Source organism: Berghia stephanieae, chromosome 1, assembly GCF_034508935.2.
Source record: "Berghia stephanieae isolate SIO BIC M18660-M18661 chromosome 1, UCSD_Bste_1.3, whole genome shotgun sequence".
NCBI lineage: Eukaryota > Metazoa > Mollusca > Gastropoda > Nudibranchia > Aeolidiidae > Berghia > Berghia stephanieae.
This window is the reverse complement of record NC_088360.1, coordinates 78,128,987-78,153,269: the sequence shown is the minus strand read 5'-3', so window position 1 is coordinate 78,153,269 and position 24,283 is coordinate 78,128,987. Positions and strand designations below refer to the sequence as shown.

The 24,283-nt window shown below is 37.0% G+C and overlaps 3 long non-coding RNA genes across 8 annotated transcripts; 1 reads left to right on the top strand and 2 right to left on the bottom strand.

Moving 5' to 3' along the window:
• Nucleotides 1-4,967: 4,967 nt before the first annotated feature.
• On the bottom strand, nucleotides 4,968-8,684 carry LOC144958012 (uncharacterized). Of its 2 annotated transcripts, none has more exons than XR_013642291.1 (5): nucleotides 8,598-8,684; nucleotides 8,056-8,108; nucleotides 7,093-7,168; nucleotides 5,537-5,790; nucleotides 4,968-5,046 (listed from the first exon to the last, which is right to left on the bottom strand). It is a non-coding gene; the product is annotated as an uncharacterized LOC144958012 (long non-coding RNA). The 2 variants fall into 2 exon arrangements; XR_013642289.1 differs by having other exon boundaries at nucleotides 4,969-5,046; nucleotides 5,533-5,790.
• Nucleotides 8,685-9,155: 471 nt separating this feature from the next.
• Nucleotides 9,156-15,650, bottom strand: LOC144958021 (uncharacterized). 2 transcript variants are annotated; one of them, XR_013642293.1, is made up of 4 exons: nucleotides 15,460-15,650; nucleotides 14,889-14,930; nucleotides 13,591-13,676; nucleotides 9,156-9,760 (listed from the first exon to the last, which is right to left on the bottom strand). It is a non-coding gene; the product is annotated as an uncharacterized LOC144958021 (long non-coding RNA). The 2 variants fall into 2 exon arrangements; XR_013642292.1 differs by lacking the exon at nucleotides 14,889-14,930 and having other exon boundaries at nucleotides 9,158-9,760; nucleotides 15,460-15,643.
• Nucleotides 15,651-19,920: 4,270 nt separating this feature from the next.
• Nucleotides 19,921-23,940, top strand: LOC144964612 (uncharacterized). Of its 4 annotated transcripts, none has more exons than XR_013643887.1 (4): nucleotides 19,921-20,508; nucleotides 21,841-21,910; nucleotides 22,435-22,533; nucleotides 23,900-23,940. It is a non-coding gene; the product is annotated as an uncharacterized LOC144964612 (long non-coding RNA). The 4 variants fall into 4 exon arrangements; XR_013643888.1 differs by having other exon boundaries at nucleotides 22,435-22,716; XR_013643889.1 differs by lacking the exon at nucleotides 23,900-23,940 and adding an exon at nucleotides 23,098-23,156.
• Nucleotides 23,941-24,283: the final 343 nt, after the last annotated feature.

The window sequence follows — 24,283 nt, the reverse complement described above, 5'->3', positions numbered from 1 at the left end:
GGAGAAAAATCTAATATAATCAAATGTTAAACAAAAGGTCAGCCATCTACATCATGAAACTAACAAAGTACAGAATACAACCTACAAATTCAAATCCCCGACACCGAGAAAACGATCTGTAGAATTAACAAACATTAGAAAACATGTAGCAGGAAGTTCAACATAAGCCATACAGACACAACAAGCTCATAAACTTTTTAAAAATCACTTCCAGCAAGCCGCAACATTTGCAAAAAAAGCATGGATCCCTGTAAAAAAAGTCATTGTCTGGTCCTTCTTTTGTTCTTTCTATAAAGGACAAATGTGGCCTCACCTGGTCCCATGAAAAAAACAATTAGAGGATCTTTGATAGAAGATGGTGTGAGGATTTCAAGTCATCACGAGCAAAGAAGAAAAGCAAATAGTATCATAGGGGATGAGGATTTAGAGATAAAGTATAAGGTTTTTAAAGACGCTCATGGAATGTTGACAGAAACAACTTAGATTAAGATTAAAAATTTAAAAGATTATGTAAATGACCTTACATGGTATGAAGGAACTATACCTTTAGATTAAAATTGGTGGAGATCACGGTAGAGGTAGCTTCAAACTGAGTATGTCAATTGTAAATAGAAAACATCTGAATTCAAAGTTCAATACTATCGTCATAGCAATGGCAAACATAGATGATTCAAGAGAAAATTTGGAGACTATTTTTGAGGAAGTTGGTGGATCTGATTCGAAAAAGAAGAAAATCAAATTATTTATTTTCGGTGATTACAATTTTTTAACAAAAGTGTATGGAATCTCCGGAGCTTGTGGATCATTTCCATTTCTCTGGTGCTTCATCAACAAGACATAAAAGGTCCAAATAGATCCATACACACCAACATACACAAGCAACTCCCCATCTCTGGCATCAGTTGGAAAAGGTGGTACATACACAACATCCTTTATCTAACCCCACAAGAAGAAGTCACACGGGGTGAAGTCAGGCGATCTTGGAGGCCAAGTTTGAAAAACGAGGTCATGTGGTACCCTGCGTCCAATCCAATGATGCGACAGGACACTGGAGTAAAATGTTCGAACAATTGGTTGGAGCTCCATCCTGCTGAAAAATGAAACCATTGATCTCGTGTTCCAGATATGCAATGCCATTCATATTTTTCTCCTCAAAAAAGAAATGCCTGTACACTTTGCTGTAGACGTTGCACAAAAGTTGTTAACTTTTGGACTATCACGTGCATACTCTATGATTTCATAAGGCTTCTCATTTCCCCTTTTACTTTGTAGGTGTATTAAAAGCCGAATTCCTTTATACAAATCAAGGTTGGAGGATAATAGATTTTTAAGGCGCAAGGTTGATTTATGAAGGATGCTAGAATAATTATTGAGAGATGAAAATCAAATTGGTAATGGTAAGTTGTACTCTTTTGATTTTGAGTGCAAACTTTTTTGGGGAAACTGTGCACTCTAAAGAATAGTTTCAATATGTCACAGATACAAGTCTCATCATCATCATCATGATTATGATCATAATCATCATCATCATCATCATCATCACCATCATCATCATTATCATTATCATTATCATCAATTGAAGCAGCACAATTATGTTGTTTCACCAAAGGTGTGATGCTAGCTATAAAAATGATAGTGCTTTCTTTAATAACCCGAATCTGTGATTCAAGGGCAGCAAAACCCTGTTGATTTCTGGCACAACGCTTTTTTCATTTCGGTATGGAAACTTTTACTTCAGATATTGATAGATAGATTTAAAATAATCCTCAACTTACTGAAAACCTGAATATGGCATTACTGAATATTTTTGAAGTCTCAATACAATTTAAATATTTATACCCGTTTTAACTCTGTGATTTGTTTATTTATCTACTATATGTTAACTTAATTTACAATAAATTGTTATGTTTTATTGAATTTATATATTTTTATTCTAATTATTGTATTACTGCTTTTGTAATATCTACCTAGCGAACACAATGAAATAAAATAGTTTGTTTATTATTTTATTTTATGTCTTGTTACTTTCTAATAGTTTTATTTGATACTCTGATTTTGACTTTGGAAAAAAGAACAAGGATCTATTTCTTCATCTTCTCCCTTTACTTCTTAAGGTAATTACTTGGAAAGTAAGGATCTCACCATAGTTTATTTTTATGTCACGCTCATTCATCATTTACAGTTTAAATTATAAAAGTATTGTGGTTATATTGAATTTCAATGAGTTGTAATGTACAACTAGTATCAGTGGCTTTTGACTTTTTTATGTAAGAAAAATAGTAGATCATGGTTTTTGCATGTCTTCAGTGTGTACACAATTTGTTGAAAATCATCTTTTGCGGTGGGTGGAATTCCCCTAAGAGCGGATAACGTTGGTCCACCCATGGCCAATGGAGTCTCAATCAGTCCACAACTTTGCACTTCAGTCTATGCCTCTAATTGATCCTTACCAGATGGCTTTGTGTCCTTGATCTTGAATGAGACTATTTGATTTCACTGTGGTCCTATCTGGAACCTTTTATTGAGAATGAGAGGAAACGGATTAATGTATCTTTTTGTAAAAGATTTGTTAATGTCTGCCTTTAATCAAAATACAACCCCCCCCCCCCCTTTCTCATCACGGATATTCTCAGAAAAGTAATCTTCTCGCTCATGAGTCCCCTTTTCTTCACACCTCACCCATAGGTTCATAACACGGGATAAGTAATAGTTTGCTGTGATCTGAATTCCCAAGTGGGCCACATTACCAATACTGAAAGGAAAAAGATTGATATAACAACAAGATAAATACAGGACAGAATGACCAAGTTAATATAATATATTTGTTCAAATCTTAAGTGAGTAAAATTGTAATAGCGCCGCACAGGCATCATGTCTCGTCTAAAAAAGAGTTGCTTTTGTCTTATACCACATTGTGAAGCATTTTGAGCATGTTTAGTGGATCTTGCACTGTCTAAAAGCTCAAACATTTTAGTACCTTCGCCAAAACAGACGACATGTCCCGTCCAACATGTTTAAGCATTGCTGATGGCTTGGGACCCCTTGTAAAGCACTCTGTGCACATTTAGTCAATATTGCACTTCATAAATGATATAGTAAAAAGTCATGAGACCCTTGAAGCAGGATTATATCCCAGTTTTTATAGCGTGAAATGGACAATAGCAATTGCTACCCTTTGGATAGGATGCTATCTATCGTAAAGTACTTTCCACCAGATCTAACAGACTAAGCTTCCCAATCACTGTTGGGTGGACAAGGGGGAGTCATGGTCCCTTTGCACGTGAAGCGAGCGCTCTACCAACTGCGCAAGTAGAGACACAGCAAAGTTGGCCTCCCCGTCCATCATAGGATGCCAAAGATCCTGCCCCTGATAAAGGAAAATAGAAGATATAGCAAGGCTATGGCTCAATATGGAATCCATCGGCCAACTGAGATGCAAATCGTCTCAACATCATTTAAAAGGACGATGAGAGATTTTCAAAATATCGATTAGAAACTTGGAACTGCATAAAAGCTCCCAAAAATGAACATATTGAAATAGAGAATAGAGGTAGACACAGAATTGGATACGAAGATTAATAAACTGAGTGATAACTCCACAGGTATGTCCCATCAGACACGGATAAATTGCATACATGAGGGATACACTCGGAATATTACAAAATGCTCACTGAATAAAACGCGATACTTAACAAGGAAAACTATAAAGGAAAAATATTTCAAGAAAATGACAACTTCTGTCTTGTTTTGTTTTATATATTTAAGGGTTTTACAACGCTTGCGACACATTTAGATCATTTCACCGCCATTAAAAAAAGATAATGAGATAAATAGATTTGGAATTGAAAGCTTACCAGAAAAGTTTAAGTTTTTTTAGGGTTTTACGGAGCTTGCAACACATTTAGGTTATATCAGCGCCAGTAAAAAGGAAGAAAATGGGATAGAAATAAGTTCTTTGAAAGCTTACAAGAAAAAGTAAAGACAAGAGGTATGGTTTAAATAGGGAACAGATGTCTAGATTCCAACAGCAGACTACCAGTGTACTTAGTCTGAGAACACCTAAAAGTCTCATCCCAGCACGAGCACAACCGAATGGAAGGAATACACTCAAATGTTTACAAATCAATATATACATATATAACAGTGTAAAAGACAAAAAATATAATCTCCCAAAAATATTCATTTGGCTTTTTCTCTCAAGCTAGGGTATCCGGCCAGGGCCAGGATAAAACCAAGTAATTTCATTCCAAAACAAAGACAACGCATGTTGGAAAACAGATACAGTTGGATTGAAGACACAGAAATTCCGTCTTGGCTAATGGCATCAACCAAGGGTATGACAAACCAATAGATCTCAAGAATAAGAGAAAAAAGTCAACACGAAAGAACAGTCATAGAGTGACAGGCTCTTTTTTTATTTTTTAGGGTTTTACGGCGCTTGCAACGCATTTAGATCAGCGCCAGTAAAGAAAATGAGATAGTGAAAAAATTTTTTAATGGATTGACAATTGAAAGCACACAAGAAAAAGTAAGACTAAGGGGAATTAGGAACAGATGTATCAGTGTACTTGGTTTGAGATTACCTAAAGGCTACCTAAATGTCTAACTCTGTCACAAGTACATGTCCCCACTGAGAGGAAGACACTCAAATGTTTACAAATATTTATGTAAAACAAAAATAATACAGTACAAAACAGGTGATTTCCAAGATAAAAATCATCTTCTAACTATACATTTGACTGTTTCCTTCCCAGCCAGAGTACCTGGCCAGCACCAGGACAAAACCAAGTAATCTCATTCCAAGACAGAAAGAAAGCATGCTTGAAAACGGATACATGGGGAAAGTAGACACAGTAAGTGCCTTCCTACCCATTATGGGAGGTCAGGAACTTCACCCAGGTGACCCCCGCTGTCAAAAAACAGAAAAACTTACAAAAAGAATAATAAATAAAAAAGAAACACAAAGGAAACATTTTCATTGTTTATTTGTAAAAAGTTGTTTGGAATGTTATTCTAATATACTACACAAGATCCTCATGAGTGCCTCTGAAATGAAAAAAAAAAGATTGATAAAGTCACGACAGCCACAACAAAATTTATTTAAATAAAGCAAATAAGTAGAGAAAGTGCAAAGTGAATACTAGGCTGCGAGCAAATGTGAACTGTGAAAAATATTTTTTAATTGATAAAGCAAATCTAGTAAAGAACAAAATACATTGTTTGGAATGTTTTGGATTTTAACCGTCTCTTCTGCCAGAATCAGAAGAAATTAAAAATATTTTTACAAAGCTATCAATAAGTGCGTATAACTATTTGAATTATTGTTTAATAAGTGTTTTTTAAAGCCATGAAATTCATTTTATTTTCCAACCTTAATTTTAGGTACAACATATATCAACCAACATAAAAATCAAAAAAGCAGTTAAACAACAACCAATCTAAACCATTTCAACATTACCACAAAAATAATTGATGCGATGCTCTTAGATAAAATATTCACAGCATCCACCAGCCGGATATAATGTCACTCACTCACTCAATCCCATGACCGGATGGTCGTCGGTGCGACTTGTGTGAAGCAGAAGTTAGTCTCTCCATGCCTGCCTGTTGCTAGCCCTATGTAGCAGCTCCGGAACCGACATCTGTCCATTCTTTTATATTGTCCAGCCACATCTTCCTTTGGTGCCCTCTTCTGTGCTGGCCTTCGACTGTGTCCTGTAGTACTGTCCTGCTCAGGCTATCGTGTCGAGTATGGTGTCCAAACCAACAGTTTTCTGCGCTTCACAGTCACTAGAAGAAAGAGAATTGCAATGGCATGAGTCTTAATGTAAAGGATATAATGTACCAACACACAAAACTGAGTACAAAAGTTTAGTCTAATTTATATAATATAGTGAGAACCAACATTTACATATATGCAGTATGACATCCAAATGCAATTATAGACCTTGTAATGTACAATGTTTTCTCTCATATTTTGAGATTATTATAACAATTAGCCCATAATAAAATGGGTTATCAGACCAGCAAGTAAGTGCATGCCTGTGAGAACTATTCATTATAATGACTGTCTAAAAGCAATAACGAAGAGTTGAGTGACGTCAATTTCGTTCTATGTATTGTTTGTTTTTGTTTTTGAGGGTTTTACGGAGTTGCAACACATTAAGGTCATATTTTTTTGTTTGTTGCTTTAGGTCTCTTCCAACACAATTGAGGTTATACGAGAGACGCTGAAACAAAAAACAAGCAATCTAACAAATAGTACAATGTAATCAAATCATAACCTAAAGATATCATAAGCTAAATTATAATAACAAGAACAAACAGACAGAGATTTACAGAAAAAAATATCCCTGTCAAAAATACAATCACAAACCAAAGAAGCAGGATAGGTAGTAAAGGAGAAGAAACGACATCACTATCGGATCGTACACCCATGCGAACATCATAGGTATATGATTCAAGGGTGATGCTCCATCAACCACCCGCTTTTAAAGGTCATATCAGCGCCAGTAAAAAGGAAGAAATGGGATAGTAAAAAGTTATAGAATTCAATTAAAGCACCAAGAAAAGGTAAGACAAAGGGGAATTCGTTCAAATAGGAAACAGATGTAGATTCCAAGAGCACACCATCAAAGTACTTAGTTTGAGATCACCTAAAAGTCTCATCCAGACACAAGCACAGGTCCCCACTAAGAGGAATACACTCAAATGTTAACAAATCAAATATAACATGTAAATAAAACATAATACAGTACATAACAGAGAGATGATTTACAAGGAAAAAAATATCATCTCCCAAAGCAATAACTATACATTCGACTGTTTCCCTCTCAGCCAAGGACTCCGACCAAGGTTAGGACAAAACCAAGCAATCTCACTCCAAGACAAAGACAGAAAGCATGTTGGAAAACAGATATAAGGGGATAGAAGACACAGTATGTACCTCCCTGCCCGCTATGCGAGGTCAGGATCCCCACCCAGCGTTCTATGTATATGCATTAATGTGGAGGCTCATATCTTTATGTTAATACATGCTATGAATATATTATTATATCTTAGTTTTCAAACCAATCCTAGTGTACCACTTACCGATTCATATCTTTTTGTATCCTAGATATCAGGTAACTTAATACACCATTTATCTTTTGTTAAATTCGTGTGAAGCCTGGAAGGGAAAAAATCAAACTGAAATTAACGGTCATCACAACAACTTGAATTTTAAACTATAAATTAGACATGGGAATTATAAACATAAATGAAAACAATGAATAAGAATGATAACAGTTAGGAGGTATATGTTACAGTATTAATCATAAAGATTAAACAGTAATACCAAACCAGGCACTGGTCTCGCGTCTCCTTAACAATAAAAGATGTTAGAAAACAAAGAATGGTTTAAATGGGAATGGTAGTGTGAATTAAAGGCAAGAATTTGAAAAAGACAAATTCACGCTCACCTTCGTGTTAAAACAGTTTTTAAGTGATTGAAAAACAGAAAACAAATACAAACAACAAAATAAGTTAGGTTATCAAGAATGGTCAATAACAATTTAAAAAGAAAATGACTTACCAAGGTCAACTATTAAAAGATGACTTACCAACAAGGTGTACTTATTATTTGACAATAAAGAATTGAATGAGCAAGAATCTTACAAACAACGTGTACTTATTATTTGACAATAAAGAATTGAATGAGCAAGAATCTTACAAACAACGTGTACTTATTATTTGACAATAAAGAATTGAATGAGCAAGAATTTATGTTATCAAAAATGATTACGCCAAAAGTAAAAATATATAAATCAATTATAAATGTTAATAAAACGATGAGATTAATTCAACTAAACATTTTAAAAGATGACTTACCAAGGTTGAAAACAGTATATTGAATAAAAAAAACATTGAGGCTCGCATTTTATAAGAATACAACATTGACTTTCTATGGCTGTTTTAGTAAAAATAATTACGATGATCAAATCGATTTGTTACCATTAATATAACTTGTTTAATAATTGTGTTTTTCTTCTGATTTATTTCCCTTTAAATACTTACTGTGCAGCTTGTGTTCTGCATGAGGGTTACTGAAAAGAAAGACTTTCATAATTCTGTGGGAAAAAAACATTTAGATAGTGTTACTCAGGTAGTTCGTTTTTACTTTTAAGGGCGTTGCCGCACTTGAGACACTTAAGTCGTCATTTCAATGCCAGTTAAAAAGAATGGGAGACTCAGGAAATTCTACATTTACAATCAATTGATGGTTCGAGTGTTACTAAGCATTATTAACTAATCTGAATATTCCCCACCATTTAGCACTTTCACTCCCTGACTATTTCCAGGCACTCAGCCCAGGGAGGGGGTGGGGGAGAGGAAGTACTGTATTAACAAAAAGGATCAGTAATTATTTTATTAATGGAAATATATCCAGTAATGAACAGTATCTCCAAGCAGATGAGAACTGTGATAATGGCTGATGACATATAAAATCACTTCAGCATTTCAGCATTTATTTAGCCTATGGCCATCAGTGATGCACAGGTCTGGTTCAGTTGATTCATATAAAGCAAACATTGATATAGAGAATTTCAATCACTTACCATGCTCATTATGTTCCAATGCTTTATAATTTACAAACAGGAACAAATAAAGACTTGATTGTACAATACAACAATGGAGTAACACACAACCATAGTCATTTAAAGGCGATCACATTTAAAGGACATTACCTGAAAGAATGAAAGTAAATGAATAATGCATGGTAAAACATCAAGACTATAATAATGAATATCTCATAAAAATCAATTCGTATAAATTGTCCGAGACAAATGATTACCTTCATATAAACCTTTTCCTGAAAAAAACGATAAACATTTAATACTTTGCAAAACATACTATACAAACACCAATATTATAATATCGAATTAATAATTAATTTAAATGCATAGCACTTAAAATTAATCAAATGTTTTAAACTTAAGATTTAATGATTATGCATGTCATCAAGACTCAATTCAATACATCACGCTTAACTATCAAAACCATTCCCATAAATCATCCGCAAAAATTGTTTTAAAAAAAATAAATTATTGAACACATGTAGGCTGAGCAAGTCAAAGTATCCGTACATCTACAGAATAACGATAGAAGCTGACAGAATCCAGAGAACCCTCAAAGAACCAACTAAATGTATTATGCACACAAGAGAGATGGCAAATGTCGATGGAGAAGGACCTACATCAGCTGTCATGTGAACAAAAAAATGAATAAAAATAGAAACAAAGCAAAAAAATAAAGCGGATGAATCAGGCTTTGGTTATGAAAGATAAAAATCGTGATGAATTAATTAGAAAAAATAAATGAATATTATATTCAAGAATTGGTGTACAACACTTATTTTACCTAATGTCTATGTCATGGCTCAGCAGTACGGTCTTTGCTTCCTAACCTGAAGTCATCTTGCCAAAGCTCAATTTGCAGCCTGGGTTGTTCCCATTTTCCCTTGTAATAGTCCCTTGAGAAAAATTTTCCCCCACGGGGTGAATGAAGGGAATTTTGTGTCATTTATTTTATGATTGTTATTTAAAAAAACATCACAACCTGTTCCATCTTACTGATGTACTTGGAAATCTACTGTTGGGTTGTCCCATCCAGCTGTCAAATGCACATCATCTTTCTGAATTAATTTCACCAAACATCACATAACTGTCGTAGAGAGAGCTCCATCCTTAAATCACAAAACATTCCAAATCTGGAAACCAAGCTGAAAATGAAGATTGAGGGACAGAAAAATAGTATGTATGCATTAGACTATAGTAATAAATGATTTGTTTTCATTTGTTCATGTCAACATATTTCCATAACATTTAATGTTCAATTCGGCAAAGTGAAATACTTGACCTCCTGCAATTAAACACCCATTCTGTCAATGTTTTAGGTAAATCCTGTTTGTGCGCAATTGTTAAAAGAGTGTAAATTCTGAGAAACTACACCATATAAAAATGCAATATTTTTATGGCTCTTGAAAAGTGGGCCCACTAAAGAATAGAATCAATATGTCAGAGATACGTCTTATAATCACCATCTAATCTCATCATCATCATCTTCGTCGTTTGAATTTAAATTCCTGTCTAGAAAAGGAATGAGTTCAAGATGATCTGTATAATATTCAACTATGTACATAGTTCAACACCAAAATATTAAATGTTTTTGATATCAGAGTACAGGCAACCCCCGCATTCTTTCTTCCTCAAGATATCTTAGATATCCTGTATAAATTTCTTATTTCAAGCCTAGACTGAAGACAGAATTGCCAACAAAAGTCAGCCAAAAACATTTTTACGCTTATGCGGAGGTCTTTACTTTTAAATTTTACAGTTGGAACAGAAACAGTGTTTGGGATCAATTCAAAGATATGGCGTAAAAAGGTGTCCTTTTCCAACAAAAATATTTAACAATATGGGACAATACACGACAGCCATTCAATTATTTCAGACAGAGGCAATGCTGTTAACGGCCAGGTACTCATCTTACATCTGAGTAAGTTGAGATTGCGACCCATTTCCAAGGACAAAATTATGTGCTGCCCAGAGCGGGGCTCGAACCCTGGACCTTTTGTTCTGAAGGTGGGTGCCATGCCAAAAGACAACATAGAAGCATTTTAATGTATAGAATTATATAACATAATACAATGTTGTGAATAGAAAAGTGCCAGAAGACAACAGAATAAAAAATTTTTCGCGGCGGTGGTGGGGTTTGAACCTGCGACCTTATTGGTACGACAACTCCGCCTGGCAGGTGAGAGCGTGGCTCTACCGTGTGAGCTATCCACGAACACTAAAATATTCGTTTCAAACTCAAAGTCATTACTAGATCCCTCTCTCACCCACTTCTTGAGATCGCCGATTCGTTCGTACACCACCATCGCGAATAATTTTGACCAGCAGTTAAGCTTAATAGCCAATATTCTCAACACAAACATATAACATAGAAACGATTGAGACATTGAGTATGCTCCGGTGTATGGGGTGAATTTTAATTCAGAAAAGCGAGTGGAGCAGGCACTTATGTTGGTAACAACAAGATATGAAGTGAATAGAAAAGTGCCAGAAGACAACAGAGAATAAAAAATTTTTCGCGGCGGTGGTGGGGTTTGAACCTGCGACCTTATTGGTACGACAACTCCGCCTGGCAGGTGAGAGCGTGGCTCTACCGTGTGAGCTATCCACGAACACTAAAATATTCGTTTCAAACTCAAAGTCATTACTAGATCCCTCTCTCACCCACTTCTTGAGATCGCCGATTCGTTCGTACACCACCATCGCGAATAATTTTGACCAGCAGTTAAGCTTAATAGCCAATATTCTCAACACAAACATATAACATAGAAACGATTGAGACATTGAGTATGCTCCGGTGTATGGGGTGAATTTTAATTCAGAAAAGCGAGTGGAGCAGGCACTTATGTTGGTAACAACAAGATATGAAGTGAATAGAAAAGTGCCAGAAGACAACAGAGAATAAAAATTTTTTCGCGGCGGTGGTGGTGTTTGAACCTGCGACCTTATTGGTACGACAACTCCGCCTGGCAGGTGAGAGCGTGGCTCTACCGTGTGAGCTATCCACGAACACTAAAATATTCGTTTCAAACTCAAAGTCATTACTAGATCCCTCTCTCACCCACTTCTAACGAATCGGCGATCTCAAGAAGTGGGTGAGAGAGGGATCTAGTAATGACTTTGAGTTTGAAACGAATATTTTAGTGTTCGTGGATAGCTCACACGGTAGAGCCACGCTCTCACCTGCCAGGCGGAGTTGTCGTACCAATAAGGTCGCAGGTTCAAACCCCACCACCGCCGCGAAAAAAATTTTATTCTCTGTTGTCTTCTGGCACTTTTCTATTCACTTCATATCTTGTTGTTACCAACATAAGTGCCTGCTCCACTCGCTTTTCTGAATTAAAATTCACCCCATACACCGGAGCATACTCAATGTCTCAATCGTTTCTATGTTATATGTTTGTGTTGAGAATATTGGCTATTAAGCTTAACTGCTGGTCAAAATTATTCGCGATGGTGGTGTACGAACGAATCGGCGATCTCAAGAAGTGGGTGAGAGAGGGATCTAGTAATGACTTTGAGTTTGAAACGAATATTTTAGTGTTCGTGGATAGCTCACACGGTAGAGCCACGCTCTCACCTGCCAGGCGGAGTTGTCGTACCAATAAGGTCGCAGGTTCAAACCCCACCACCGCCGCGAAAAAATTTTTATTATCTGTTGTCTTCTGGCACTTTTCTATTCACTTCATATCTTGTTGTTACCAACATAAGTGCCTGCTCCACTCGCTTTTCTGAATTAAAATTCACCCCATACACCGGAGCATACTCAATGTCTCAATCGTTTCTATGTTATATGTTTGTGTTGAGAATATTGGCTATTAAGCTTAACTGCTGGTCAAAATTATTCGCGATGGTGGTGTACGAACGAATCGGCGATCTCAAGAAGTGGGTGAGAGAGGGATCTAGTAATGACTTTGAGTTTGAAACGAATATTTTAGTGTTCGTGGATAGCTCACACGGTAGAGCCACGCTCTCACCTGCCAGGCGGAGTTGTCGTACCAATAAGGTCGCAGGTTCAAACCCCACCACCGCCGCGAAAAAATTTTTATTCTCTGTTGTCTTCTGGCACTTTTCTATTCACTTCATATCTTGTTGTTACCAACATAAGTGCCTGCTCCATTCGCTTTTCTGAATTAAAATTCACCCCATACACCGGAGCATACTCAATGTCTCAATCGTTTCTATGTTATATGTTTGTGTTGAGAATATTGGCTATTAAGCTTAACTGCTGGTCAAAATTATTCGCGATGGTGGTGTACGAACGAATCGGCGATCTCAAGAAGTGGGTGAGAGAGGGATCTAGTAATGACTTTGAGTTTGAAACGAATATTTTAGTGTTCGTGGATAGCTCACACGGTAGAGCCACGCTCTCACCTGCCAGGCGGAGTTGTCGTACCAATAAGGTCGCAGGTTCAAACCCCACCACCGCCGCGAAAAAATTTTTATTCTCTGTTGTCTTCTGGCACTTTTCTATTCACTTCATATCTTGTTGTTACCAACATAAGTGCCTGCTCCACTCGCTTTTCTGAATTAAAATTCACCCCATACACCGGAGCATACTCAATGTCTCAATCGTTTCTATGTTATATGTTTGTGTTGAGAATATTGGCTATTAAGCTTAACTGCTGGTCAAAATTATTCGCGATGGTGGTGTACGAACGAATCGGCGATCTCAAGAAGTGGGTGAGAGAGGGATCTAGTAATGACTTTGAGTTTGAAACGAATATTTTAGTGTTCGTGGATAGCTCACACGGTAGAGCCACGCTCTCACCTGCCAGGCGGAGTTGTCGTACCAATAAGGTCGCAGGTTCAAACCCCACCACCGCCGCGAAAAAATTTTTATTCTCTGTTGTCTTCTGGCACTTTTCTATTCACTTCATATCTTGTTGTTACCAACATAAGTGCCTGCTCCACTCGCTTTTCTGAATTATAATACAATGTTGAAACTTTGACCAAATTGATTCTCACTACTTACCAAGTTGGTGCTCCATGAGAATAATGAAACTCCAGTACTGTATTATGAATGATTAGATTTCACCATCTTAAACAGTCTTGATGGGGCTGTAAAGTAAAAAAAAATTGTGTTATAATCCATTATTTACATTTTTGTCTCAGCTGGCCAGGTCTGTGACACCTTTCTACCCAGGAGCCGAGATCCCGTTTTATATACCGCCAGCTTAAAGCAGACCTGCCTACAACTACGAACAATTAAATTAGTAAAATTACGAAATTGTGGCTCCAGTTTCAGAACTTCATGAGCATATCTAAGTCAAAGATTAATTGAAAATGAACGTTGATCTCAGAATAAAAATGATTTTTAAAAGGTAAATAAAAAGAATACGATTTATATCTCCTAAAAATGACGAATTTTTAAATGTTCAAAGGCAGGCCTGATTTTTCGGTCCCGTGCCGCTCCAGCTCTAACTCACTCAACCCTAACACTGACGATATCCGTAGTTTACCGGGGTTACTTTTACCCCATGCCTATTTATTACATTTTTATGAGACAAATTATAGTCGTAGTATCAAAGCTAACGTTTTTAGTTATTTTCATGTTAATAAGAGTTGAATAAAAAAAAGTATGCACATGTTCATTTTTAATGCATTTTTTCCAATTTTGAACGATAGCAAACATCTCTAGGATTGAGTGAATTATAACCCAGCCTGCTCCATGTCTCACCATTATCGGGGAAACACCCACATTAACGTGGCGAGGAGGTGCGACTACGGAATTCCACCATGACAAATGGCTACTTTAGCAGGCCGCCCGGATCCGATCAAAGATCGAACCACTCCACCACCCGCCCAATGTACAAAAGAAATTGCACTCTGGGCAACCGCTACCATCTTTGCAATCAAGTATGCACAGTGAGTCGCCAATGGCCACAGTAAACGTGACATACAACCCCTAATACTGGACTTCAGGCGATTACCACCCAGCAGACCAAGTCGACGACGTACAGAGTCTACAGAGTAGTCCTAGATAGAAGACGAAACACAAGAACCCGAAAGAAACCACTAGCCCGTGCACAATAGAAGGGGGTTGTAAACAGAGACAGGGACCTAGTCCACCATCAGTGATGCACACCTTCCATCCACTTCCCATGAAGTAATAGCGCAAGTCAAGCATTTACCATGCTCATTGCGCTTCCAAATACTTCATAAAACTTAGGGGTTCACACACCACACTGTAGCCATCTAGCAGCGATTCACATTTTAAATGGTAACTCAGTTCCTGAAAAAGAACGCATGGGAAATGATTAGACATAATACCACCACTCCAAGCATCCGGGTTAGACAGACCACGGCCTTCTCCTGAAAAATAAGAAAAAAATAGTTAGTACATAGCAAATCATAAAAAATCACCATCATCACCACGACCACCTCACCACGACCACCTCACCAAGACCACCTCACCACGACCATCACACCACCCACCATCACACCATCACCACCACCACCATCACACCACACACCACCACCACCACCACACCACCCATCATCACACCACCACCACCACACATTAAAAAAAAATACAAAAAAGAAAAGAAAAGAAAAATCACAACCATCCCCATAAATCATCCGAAAAATAGAAAAAAACACATGTCAGACTGGGCACCATTAACCAACCACCCACAGAATAGATCGCTACGATAGAAGACGACACACCCAAAGTACCCCAAACCCCAACTAAATACGCGCAAACAGAAGGGGGTGTGGGATGGAGGAAACCACGGCTGCCATGTAAACAACATAAAATAAAACAAAACATAAAATGGATGATTCAGGCTCTGGTTATGAAAAAAAAAAGTAAGAAAGCATAATAAAATTATACTTTACTTACAAAACATCATCATCACCAGCTCCATCGAATTGAAGACTTGGAAATCCACGGCAGGGGGGCCCACCCAGCTAAGAAATCCGCATAATCTTTCCAATGAAGACCGCCAGCCAGCACCACACGTCCTTCCACATCGCCAACCTGAAAAGAAAAGAAAAAATGGTGGACAGAAATTTAATATGTACACATCCACATCCGTGTGTAATATTCAGTGACTTGTATTCATTTGTTGTTGATATTAACATTTTTACACGCTGTCGATTGTCAATCTTTCACAGAGATGTCAACCATTGCGAATTTCACATGACTATCACGCATTGGCTTTTTTCTCTTTAAAAATGACATAACCTTATATCGTAAAACACTTTAAACCTCAAATTAGCCTGGAAGATGAAATTATAATGATGATGATGATGATGTTGATTATTATTATTATTATTATTATTATTATTATTATTATTATTATTATTATTATTATTATTATTATTATTATTATTAGTATTATTATTACTATTATTATTATTATTATTATCATTATTATTATTATTATTATTATTATCATTATTATTATTATTATTATTATTATTATTATTATTATTATTATTGTTGTTGTTGTTGTTGTTGTTGTTGATGATGATGTTGTTCTTGTTGCTGTTCATTCAGATAATGACGATGATGATAATGACGACGACGACGACGACGACGATGATGATGATGATGATGATGGTGATGGTGGTGATGATGATGATGATATTGATGATGATATATTTGTTTAATCACCTATAGCCCCCCCCCCCCTACTCCCCCTCCCAGATCGAGGCCCACTTTTGACTGCTCAAAATTGAGTCCTTGGAAAAGGCTGTTTCCTAATATAATCTGGTGTAAAACGGTTTTAATGTGTTATATTTTTATGAGTTATACCGCGATTGCCACAGGTTTAGGTCATTTCATGACTTTAATTATATTGTCTCTGTAAAAAAAAAACCCAAAGAAAAATGAAAAAAACAGCAATAAGGTCCTATTGGCAATATTTCTCGTCCTAATTGCTAATTAAATTGCTGGCAAGCTTTGTGAAGCGGTTTGAGGGCATTCAATGGACATTGCGCTGTATAAAATGTAACAACAAGATATGAAGTGAGTAGAAAAGTGCCAGAAGACAATAGAGAATAAAAAAATTTTCGCGGCGGTGGTGGGGTTTGAACCTGCGACCTTATTGGTACGACAACTCCGCCTGGCAGGTGAGAGCGTGGCTCTACCGTGTGAGCTATCCACGAACACAAAAATATTCGTTTCAAACCCAAGTCATTTCTAGATCCCTCTCTCACCCACTTCTTGAGACCGCCGATTCGTTCGCACACCACCATCGCCATTTTAAACAAAAAGTGAAAGCACAGCCTTATGTTTGGATGTGTTGAAATTTAACACTGATTACAAACATAGATTTTTAGATTGAACGAAGTTCACGTCACTCAGGTCTTTGTTATTGTTTTTTTTTTTTGGCATCCATTTCACTAAATTGCATTCACCAGACATTCAAGGTTACACAAGGTTTTGTGTGTTAGTTCGTTATAATATTTCCGGATGGCAATTTTGTGAGCTTCTTAGCTTGTTAACATTTTCAAAGAGCCATTTTGGTGATTTTAAATTATATCAGACTATAGATAGTTCGAAGATGACGTCGCTCAGGCCTTTGTTATTGTTTTTGCCATCCGCGTTTGTGAGTTGTTCTCACTAAACTTTATTAACCAGACTATAAAACTTCATGGTTACACAGAGTTTGTGTGTTGGTTCGTTATACTTCCGGATGGCAATGTTGTGAACTCCTTGGCCAAGCGCATTCTATCTATAGATAGTTCGAAGATGACGTCGCTCAGGCCTTTGTTATTTTTTTGCCATCCGCGTTTGTGAGTTGTTCTCACTAAACTTTATTAACCTGACTATAAACGTTCATGGTTACACAGAGTTTGTGTGTTCGTCCGTTATACTTCCGGATGGCAATGTTGTGAACTCCTTGGCCAAGCGCATTCTATCTATAAAGGCACAAGTTTATACACGGTATTGTGAATTGGTAGGTTACAGATAGAACGAAGTCACTCAGGTCATTGTTATTCTTTTCAGCTTGTCATTTAAATGAGCAGTTCTCACTAAACGGTATTTATCAGACTATTAACGTTCAAGGTTCCACATTTCTTTATGTGCTGGTACCTACTTCCGGCTGGCGAAATGGTGTGAGCGTTTTGACCAAGCGCAAAGCACCAACAGTCCTGTTGGCCGGTGTTGTGATTATTTAACCTAAACGCATAGTACCAATACATAATATCTAGAGCACTACTCACTCTACCTACTCTCTTCTTTTAACACATTGTATTGATGCTATACGCTTTGAAAAAATATTCACAACATCCGCCAGCAGGATATAACGTGCCAACACATAAAAATATGTGTAACCTTAAACGTTTATTGTCTGATTTTTACATTTTAGTGAGAACTGCTCATAAAAATGGCTGGCTAAAATCAAAAGAACAAGCAAGTTTATGGATATTGCTCTATTGGTGCATTGCGTTTAGGAAAAATACTCATAACAGCCACCAGCTGGTTATAGATAGTATGCAGATGTCGTCACTCAGGCCTTTGTTATTGTTTTTGCCATCCGCGTTTGTGAGTTGTTCTCACTAAACTGTATTAACCAGACTATACAAGTTCATGGTTAAACAGAGTTTGTGTGTTGGTCCGTTATACTTCCGGATGGCAATGTTGTGAACTCCTTGGCCCAGCGCATTCTATCTATAGATAGAATGCGCTTGGCAAAGAAGCTCATAACATTGCCACCCGGAAGTGTTACGAACCAACTCACACAACTGTGTGTATCCATGAACGTTTATAGTCAGGTTAATACAGTTCAGTGAGCATTACTCATAAACGCGGATGGCAAAAAACAATAACAAAGACCTGAGTGACGTCATCTTCGAACTATCTTTAAAAGTTCATGGTTTCACATAGTTTTGTTTGTTGGTCCGTTATATTTCTGGATGGCAATGTTGTGAGTTTCCTAGCCAAGCGCACACAATCTAAAACAGACCAAAACACAGACCTGTGTGTAACCATGAACTTTTATAGTTTGGATAATACAGCTAAGTGAGAATTACTCATAAACGTGGATAGCAAAAAGCAATAACAACGACCTGAGTGACGGCAACTTTATTCTATCAGTAGAAAGTATGCGCCTGGCTAAGAAGTTCACAACATTGCCATCCGGAAGTATAACGGACCAGCTCACAAAACTATGTGTAAACTTAAACGTTTATAGATAGTATGCAGATGACGTCACTCAGGTCTTTGTTATTGTTTTTGCCATCCGCGTTTGTGAGTTGTTCTCACTAAACTGTATTAACCAGACTATAAAAGTTCATGGTTACACAGAGTTTGTGTGTTGGTCCGTTATATTTCCGGATGGCAATGTTGTGAACTCCTTGGCCAAGCGCATTCTATCTATATTATAGTTAATACAGCTTAGTGAGATTTACTCATCAACGCGGACGGCAAAAAACATAACAAAGACCTAAATGATGGCAACTTCGTTCTGTCTATATAAACTTTGTGTGTATTTGTACGATTGAAAAAGTGGGTAGAAATGGTGTTTATTTTATTTAAACACATACCATCAATTCTCAAATGCCATGTTTACCGACTTGACATTGACACCCACATACGGAAGGAGTCCCTAAGTTTCATGTCTCCATATTTTCATTTTAGTCTCGGGTCATTTGACATATTATATATATATATAGAACGAAGATGACGTCACTCAGGCCTTTGTTATTGTTTATTGCCATCCATGTTTGTGAGTAATTCTCAGCTAACTGTATTAAACGTTTAAGGTTACACATAGTTTTGTGTGTTGGTCCGTTATACTTCCGGATGGCAATGTTGTGAGTTTCTTAGCTAAGCGCACACTACTAATGTTCTCACTAAATTCTATCATTCAGACTATAATTGTTCAAGGTGACATATAATTTTCTGAGTTGGTTGACGATATCCGGCTGGTGGATGTTTTGAATATTTTACCCAATAGCATAGTATCAACAAACACTCGGTTGAGGGGGACAAAGTCACACCCATCGGCCAGTCCCCCGAATGTAAACAATGGCTGTTACTATCAAAATCAGCAAACGACACGGTGTTACCATATATGGGTTGCGTTTAGGAAAAATGCTCACTTGTTCTACACGCCTGATCAATTGTATAATTTTATAAAAGGAACGAATTTGACGTCATTATTCAACTCTTTGTTATTGTTTTTTACCAGTCATTTATTGAGTAGTTCTCACTAAATTGTATCAATCAGAATGTAAACGTTCAAGGTGAAGTTTTATGTTATGAGTTTTTAGGGTTTTTTATTTGGCTATGTTGTGGTTACTCATGATCGTAGATGGGGGGGGGGGGGGGGGGGGGATCTTTTCACTGAATAAAATACTATTAATAGACTTGGCGGTGAGTTGTTTTTACACAAGTAGATGGCAGGATAGATAATAATAAATTGAAAACAGACAAGACAAAAAAAAAAAAAGAAAAAAAAATGAGAGGTAAAATAAGAATTTCTTGGTGACTGTTTATTTTACATTAAGTTGTGTGTTGTGTTTATAACCAATACTCACGGAAATTGAAACGGTTAATATGTTAAAACAAATCACTGCTAAGCTACACACTCACGAGTTAATGTGTATCTTCTATCCAAAAAATCTTCAGTTTCAGCTTAGACACCGTGGTGAGAGGTGGGTGTCTAACTGGGGCTGTCTTTGTCTATTCTAGAGATGAAAGGCCGGGGCCAGGTCTCTCATTTCGACCCTCTTTCTCTTGTCTCTGCTAGGGTGCTAGGTTAGACTAGGGACCACGGCTAGAGTGGATTATATTTTGCATTAGGCAAAATTAAAATAGAATGTGGTAGTCAATGTTTTGTTGTTAATTTTTTTTTTCACCACGACGGACGCCAAGATGGATTCAAGGAGGAACAAGGACATTCGAGGATTTTTCGAGGATAATTCTTTTTTTCAGGTAAAACGTTACGCAATGAGCACGGCAAATGCTTGAAATGGCCTATATGTGAATGCATATATTTCGAACCTGATTTCTGTTAAGTGTGCATTTGTTCTTGTATTTCACAACGACGGACGCCAAGATGGATTCAAGGGGATCAAGAACCATTCGAGGATTATTCTTTTTTTCAGGATCTTTTTTTTCAGGTAAAACGTTACCATCTCCGCAATTGTTTATCATAATCTGAATCACCAACAGCTACATCGGTGGCGGCGACCACTTGTAGCATGTTGAAATGCGCTACGTGAATGCATATATTTCGAACCTATATGCTAGGTAAATGCTTCCGTTTACACCCCCCTTCTGTGGTGCACGAATTTAGAGGTTTCTATGGGGTTCTTTTGGTTTCGTCTTCTTTCTAGGTCTACTCTGTAGGCGGACAGCATTGATTTATGTTCCCCAGATGTGATACAACCGACACGAGAATAATTGCTTTTCAGCAATTCCAGCTTCAGAGAGGTTGTATGCGGGATAGTGATAGACTACTCTTACATTTTTTTGTGTGATTCAGTTGATAATCAAAAGCGAAGATGGTATCAGTCGCCCAATGTGCAAATAAGCGTTATGCATTTAAATTGACATCAAGTCATTTCAAATCAATACGAGTTAGTAAGTTAGTGCATTTTATATTATCTTTAATCTGTGTTGCTCAGAATTGTTAGAAATTTCTAGTTGATAAAATTGTAAAATTTTACATTCTGTTCGGGTGCACATTGGGTGGGATGGAGGGAGTGGTTCGATCTTGGCATCATTGGCGCCAAATGATGCCTTCATCGAATCCGGGTAGTCTGCTAAAGTAGCCATGTTTCAGGTTTGACCCTCTCCTTACTGATAATTTTCAGTATTTTCCCAGAATGGCAGGCTTACCCAGCAGAAAAATAGATTTTTTAGACTCAAACTCTACAAAACAACTTTATGTTCATATTAATTAAACAAAGATCATTCTTCAAAGTTTGTGCCGTACAAAATAAATCTGAATAAGAAAATGTATTGTGTCCTAACAAATGTGACGATTTTGCTGTAGGTGGTAAGGCGAGGGTTAAGAACATCACTGGGACATGGTGGAAACCCGTAGCCGCACCTCCTCGCCACGTTAATGTGGGTGTTTTCCTATAAGGTTGATACGGAGCGGACTGGTAACGCTGAAGTGGCACGGGACCGTTTGCTGGCGGGATATAAAACGGGATCTCGGCTCCCAAATTAAAGGGGTCACAGACCTGACCAGCTGAAAAGATTAATTTTTAAAATAGTGTAACGAATTCATGTTTTGCTTTAAATCGCTTATTTCAGACATTTTAAAGGATGGAAAACAATCATTCAAATCAGTGAGATTTCATCAATAACGTGGAGCAGCTACTTGGTAAGTTGATGAGAACAATACTACGATTTACCAACTTTATTAGCTTAATTAATCAATAAAAATGGTATTGGTGAATTCAATTTTAAATTATCTCATTTTAGAGACGCACCATGGAAATCAAGCATTTTGTATATTTTGTATAATTTTGTTGTCACCATGCTGATCTGTACGTTTGTCATTTTTAGTACTTTCCTGAATCGTTATAATTCCGATGTAATGTTTTGAAAACCAAATCACATGAGGGAAAAAATTCCATATACAGATGCCACTTCAATGACTTATTAAAGTAAAATAGTTGCTGACCTTGAATTAGTTTAGAAACAAATTGACCTCAAGCCACTAAAACACGTTTTCAGTATTATCTATTTAATAATGTTAATCCTACAAGTCCAGTTTCTTAACTTTAAACTCCGGTGAGCAACTCAATATATTTTCCGAACGTCGTTGAAGTGGTGCGTGTATATGGAATTTCTCCTCTGTCTCGGATCTACAATGTGATTGAATTTTTGTCTTATTATCCACAGCCATATCGTGTGTGGAAGTCCTGAATCTTTAATCGGCTTCAGGTAGAATACATGGTTTGAAAGATTCAAGAAGAAAAGAACACAAAGCTTTACAATTTGGTAAGTATTTAAAAGGGAATAAACAGGTATTGACATGGAATCAACTAACAAAGAGAAGGGGACGACCAAGAAATAGCGTTTCAACTGGAGGAAATTAAAGGACATGGAACCACACAGATGGCCCAGGAAAGAGTTGATTGAAGTTGTTGACGCCTTTGCCCCACTTAGAACTTAAGGGCTTAAGTAAGTGATTAATTGTACTTAACTGCAATTGACCATCCGTGTATTAGCCTAAGATGTGTCATCTCCTTTATTGTAGCTAACATGGTCGTGCGGATGTCAAGATTTGTATGCGGGTGGTTGGATGGGAGCATCACCCTTGAATCATATACCTATGATGTTCGCATGGGTGTACGATCCGATAGTGATGTCGTTTCTTCTCTTTACTAGCCTATCCTGCTTCTTTGGTTTGTGATTGTATTTTTGACAGGGGATATTTTTTTTCTGTAAATCTTCTGCCTGTTTGTTCTTGGTTATTTATTATTTAGCTTATGATATCTTTAGGTTATGATTTTGATTTACATTTGTACTATTTTTGTTAGATTGCTTGTTTTTTTGTTTCAGCGGTCTCTCATATAACCCCAATTGTGTTGGAAGAGACCTAAAGCAACAAACAAACAAACAAGATTTGTATGTCAACTGTCTTATAGATTTGTTTTATCTGTAGTTAATGGATGTTATCCCATATATTTAAATCTGGGTGGGGATCCTGACCTCCCATAGTGGGCAGGGAGGTACATGCTGTTTCTTCTATCCCCCCATACCCGTTTCCCAATTGTTTCCTGTCATTGTCTTGGAATGAGATTACTTAGTTTTGTCCTGATCCTTGCCGGAGCTCCTTGGCTGGGAAGGGAAACAGTCGAATGTATAGTTATAGTTTTGGGAGATGATATTATTTTCCTTGTAAATCATCTCTCTGTTATGCATTGTATTATTAATGTTGAGTTTACATATTATATTATATGATTGGTAAACATTTGAGTGTATTCCTCTTAGTTGGGACCTGTGCTTGTGTCTGGACGAGACTTTTAGGTGGTCTCAAACTAAGTACATTGGTGGTATGCTCTTGGAATCTACATCTGATCCCTATTTGTTCCCAGTTCCCCTATGTCTTACTTTTTCTTGGGTGCTTTAATTGTAATTCTATAACTTTTTACTATCCCATTTTCTTCCTTTTTACTGGCGCTGATATAACCTAAATGTGTTGCAAGCGCCGTAAAACCCTTAAAAACAAAAATATATTTAAAGGAAGTCTTTTTCAATATTTTCATATATGTAAATAATTTATATGACTTGATTTCTACTCTTATGGACCAGTATGCTGTAACAACCGCCAACTTCCTGTTTTATTTTTTTTTCTCCACAGCTTCACACTCTTGAAATTATGATAAAGGATTCACCATATTGATAAGTGATCAGCTTCTTAATATCTTGCATTTAAATTGAATCATCTTTGAATCCCCACTCCCATAGTGGGCAGGGAGGCACTCACTGTCTCCTATTCCCCTATATGTGCTCCAACATGCTTTGTCTTTGTCTTGGAATGAGATTACTTGGGTTTGTCCTGGCCCTGACCAGATACCCTAGCTGGGAGGGAAACGGTCAAATGTGTATTTTGGGAGATGAGTTTTTTTGCCTTATAAATCACCTCTCTGTTATGCATTGATTGTATTATTATTATTATTTTCTATTTATAATAATTTGCAAAAATTTGAGTGTATCCCTCTTTGTGGGGACCTGTGCTTGTGTC